Genomic DNA, 4239 nt, shown 5'->3' on the forward strand with positions numbered 1-4239 from the left:
GTTCCTCAAGGAGAGCAACCTCACCAATCTCCGCTCCCTTATCCCATGAGTTCTTGTAAAGTACGAATTGGTCATCATAGCTATCTTCATATGAATCATGAATGGGGGCTTCATTCTTCTTCATAAATTCTTCTTCCAACATCTCAATGTTCATATCAAAAGGCACACCCTCATACTCACAAAGGTTAAGAGTATTTGGCTTACTCAACCTCATATCTTCTTCGTCGAACATCACACTTTCATACTCACAAGAGCTCAAGGAGATTGGCTCTTCCCACTTGTCATCTAAGGTAACTCCTTCAAACTCGCATTCATAATCTAAGGAATGGTGAGGGGTAGTTATTTGGGCTTCCTTCATTTGGGCAATTTGAATCTCCAACTCCTCACCTTGGGTAACAATGTCTTGAAGAACATTGTCCCTTTTTTGGCTCTCTTCTAGCATTTATTTGAAGAAGTTTTGTTGATCTCCCATCATTTCGAGAATCATATTTTGAATGGGCTCATCTTCTAGTTGTGGGTGGGTGTGAAAGTGGTTGTATTGTGGCAATTGAAATTCATTGTGAAGTGGGTATTGAGTGGGTGGTTGTTGTGGATATTGGATGTGGTGATTTTAGTAGGGAAATTTGGGGTAGTAGTTAGGATTTCCATTGTACGAATAGTAAGGTAGGTTTGTGTTGACTTGCTCCTCAAACTCCCCATACCCATAGTCATACTCAAAACATCCACCACATACTCCATGTGTCAAGTCTTGAGCCATCATAGCTAAGACAAGGAAACAACTACAAGCATGGAAACTACACAAAAACGGTAAGAACAATCCTTGAGGAACAAGTTCCTCAAGGTGAAAGCAAAATCAAAATAGACAAACAAGTAAGAACTTAATCACATAGCACCGTCCCCGGCAACGGCGCCATTTTGAAGGGTGATGTCGTTGGGTCACATCCAATCAAACACATTTATAATTCTCAACAAACAACTAGTTAGCGGTAAGTCGAGGTCGATCCATGGGACGGTGTGCTTTGGGTTCTAAGTCTATCTATCTCAATTTATGCTAGTGTCACAATTTGTTTGGGTTTGTAGTTGTGTCTAGACTAATGCAAACAATAAGGTAAAACAAGCAATAAAAGGAAGGATGTAAACAATTGATTAAAAGTGCTAGGATGTCATGGGCTCATAGGGGATTCATGGGAGTTGATCATACAAACATGTTCACAAAGTTGCAAGTAATTTATGTTGTAAAGGAACCGAGTTGGTTTATGTCTTACGGTTCTAAGGAAGAGTTGGGTCCCGGAGCCGAATCGATTAGATTGTACAACACCTACAAGTCGACTTAGTGATACGTGCGTATTCTATACACTTTATTTGCAGTTTTGGCACGTATTTCCATGCGTATTCGTTAGCTTAAAGCTACTATTTCTCCCAAAACGGTTTACTTTGCAATTTCTATGATTTATTGTAGGAATGAGTGGAAGTGAGCTAAATCAAGCTTAAATCGTCCTTCGGAGGCAACTTTAGGGAAGCTCGGAAGAAGGGAGTTCGGACTCACTCACCTTGGGATGCGTGTATTGGAGTGAAGTGGCTGATTTGAAGAAAGGAGGAAGTTACTGCACAGCTCAGTTGGTCGATCGACCAACCTCTTCAGTCGATCGACCGTGGCATTTCAGCAGAGGCTACTGCACTGCACTGGCTGGTCGATCGACCATGCTACTCAGTCGATCGACCAGGTTTCACGGCTGTTGTTGATTTTTCGTGCTAGACTTTTAAAAGCCCAATTGTAATTAACTTTTTGGCATCGTTTATCAGTAGAACGCAGAGAGAATTTTAGGTTATGCTTTTCATTATGGAAGAACTCAAGTTTTAGATCTAGTTTTGGGGAAAGAAAGGTAGACAACGGATTGCAATTCAATTGCCTTTGTTCATCAATTCTTAGTAAGTTTTAATGCAATTTCCATCTTCATTGTTTCTAATCAATTCAATTCTTGTTATTATTAGTTTTATTCAAGAAATACAGTTTTATTCTTTTGTCTTAAATTCAATTTTAATTATGTCAATCTCATTCCTTGCCCTCAATTTCGCAATTGTTATAGTTTTAATCATGCATAGCTAATCTTACTGATTGGGAACGAGGTGAGCTATGGCGTAAAATAGGGTCAATTTATTAGTATGATTTTCTTCCATATCGATCTTGTTTTCTTTTGATAGACCTATCTTACTAGATTGAAAGATTAGTAATTAAGTTATCATTAAATTTGGAATTTCCTTTAAGCGAAAGCTTTGAGAAATTCTAGGGAATTAGAAGACCGTAAGGTTAATTTGAGCATTGATCGAAAGGCTTGCTCATATTTCCTGAGACCGTATTATAGGACCTCTGCTACCTTATTGACCTGACCTTAGCCATGGTGAACCGAAGTTCCCGATCTTCTTTTTATCTTGTTTGAGAAATTTCTTATTTTGTCAATTAGTCTTTAGAATCAAACCAATTCAAAACCCCCACTTAATTGTTACTTTTATAGACTGAAAATAGCATATAGAATTGATCTTGTCTCTCTGTGGTTCGACCCCTACTACCACTAGCTATAGTTTTAGTTCGGATTTATAAATTAAATTTTGATACAAAACGACGGTATCAAATTTTGGCGCCGTTGCCGGGGAGACGGTGTAATTCTGTTTGCTTTATTTTAGTTTATTTTTCTTGTCTCAAGGAACTTTGGTTCCTTGAGGCCGTTTCTTACTCTTGCTTCTAGTTTTGCTTTTGCACAGTTAGAAGACAGGTTTTTGAGAGAAAGACTTGAGTGCTCTCAGTTTTGCGAATATGACTACGATATATGACATTCTTCAGCCAAAAGAGAAGCAGATTCCAAAGGGACACGTGTTACCTACCCCTAATACTGGTCACCTCGAATTTCGTTCCTCTTATATTGATTTAGTGGAGCGAAATCAGTTTGCTGGTCTACCGGACGAGGATCCTTTGAAGCATATGGAAATTTTCACAGACTACTGCTGTTCCATACCTGTACCGGCTGGGGTGACCCGGGATGAAGTAAAGGGGATAATGTTCTTATACTCCTTGAAGGATTCGGCGCGACATTGGTACCGCTACCTTGATAGGGTAGCAGCTGGAGTCACAGATTGGACATCTCTAGCGTTAGCCTTCTACAAGAAATACTTCCCACTTGCAAAGACAGATGCCTTGAGAAGTAAAATTACGAATTTCCAGCAAGGACCTGATGAGGAATTTTGTGAAGCATGGGGATGTTTCAAGAGTTTTGTTAGGGCTATCCCTCACCATGGTTTCCAGTAGTGGTACCTTTTCAACTTATTCTATAATGCTTTATATGATGATTACAAGGTCATCCTGGATGCAGCTGCGAATGGTAGGTTCCAAAATAATACCGGTCAAAATAAAGGTTGGAACACTATTGTGGAGATGGCAGTCCATAGAGCCGAGTTTGGAAGTTCGCGTGGAAAGTCGTGAAAGCAAAGTGATGAAATAAGTGCGGTTGTGACACTCATAACTTCTATCACTGCCCATCTCGAGAAGCTCGAGACCTCTGAAGCTTCCAAGGAAAGAGTTGAAATTCCTGTCCATAATTCAGATGAGACCGCGGAATTGAGAGAAATGGTCCGAGCTCTTTGGGTTCAAGTCGTGAAAATAGAAGCAGCTGGAATTGAATCTACAAAGAATTTTGTGAAGCAGTTGGAGAATATAGAGGCTAAGCAAGTCGCCAACTCTTCAAGCAAATATGAGGGGCCAATTGAAATGATTAATGCCATTAATCTCATAAGTGGCCTCTCTTATGAAGGTCCCGATAAGCCAAGAGGAGACTCAAGAAATGATGAAGAGGCTAGTTTAAATTCTGGTGCGAAAACGAACTTTATTGCCAGTACCGGCGGTCGATCGACCAACAACAGCAGTCGATCGACCGGAATTCCTGAGGAAAAAGTTTCTGACCAGAAACTATTCATGCCCAGCACAAGTGGTCGATCGACCACCAACAGCAGTCGATCGACTGAGGTTCCTGAAGAAACAGATTCTGACCAGAAACTGTTCACGCCCAGCATAATTAGTCGATCGACCGAACTCAATGGTCGATCGACTAGGACTCCAGTGCTAAACGCAAATCCGTCAACTAGTCTGCATGATTCTACACTTATTGATGATTTAACGGAGGTTTTAAACTTACGGAAGCCGCAGGTTACTGATCCTATGGTCAGTGTTGCAGTCCCGTATCCGGAGCA

The 4239-nt window shown here is 40.5% G+C and overlaps 1 non-coding gene across 1 annotated transcript; it reads right to left on the reverse strand.

The window, feature by feature from the left end:
• Nucleotides 1-3185: 3185 nt before the first annotated feature.
• LOC141609599 (small nucleolar RNA R71) lies at nucleotides 3186-3294 on the reverse strand. The gene has a single exon (XR_012527525.1). It is a non-coding gene; the product is annotated as a small nucleolar RNA R71 (small nucleolar RNA).
• Between the last annotated feature and the right edge of the window lie 945 nt (nucleotides 3295-4239).

This window comes from Silene latifolia, chromosome 10, assembly GCF_048544455.1.
Source record: "Silene latifolia isolate original U9 population chromosome 10, ASM4854445v1, whole genome shotgun sequence".
Taxonomy (NCBI): domain Eukaryota; kingdom Viridiplantae; phylum Streptophyta; class Magnoliopsida; order Caryophyllales; family Caryophyllaceae; genus Silene; species Silene latifolia.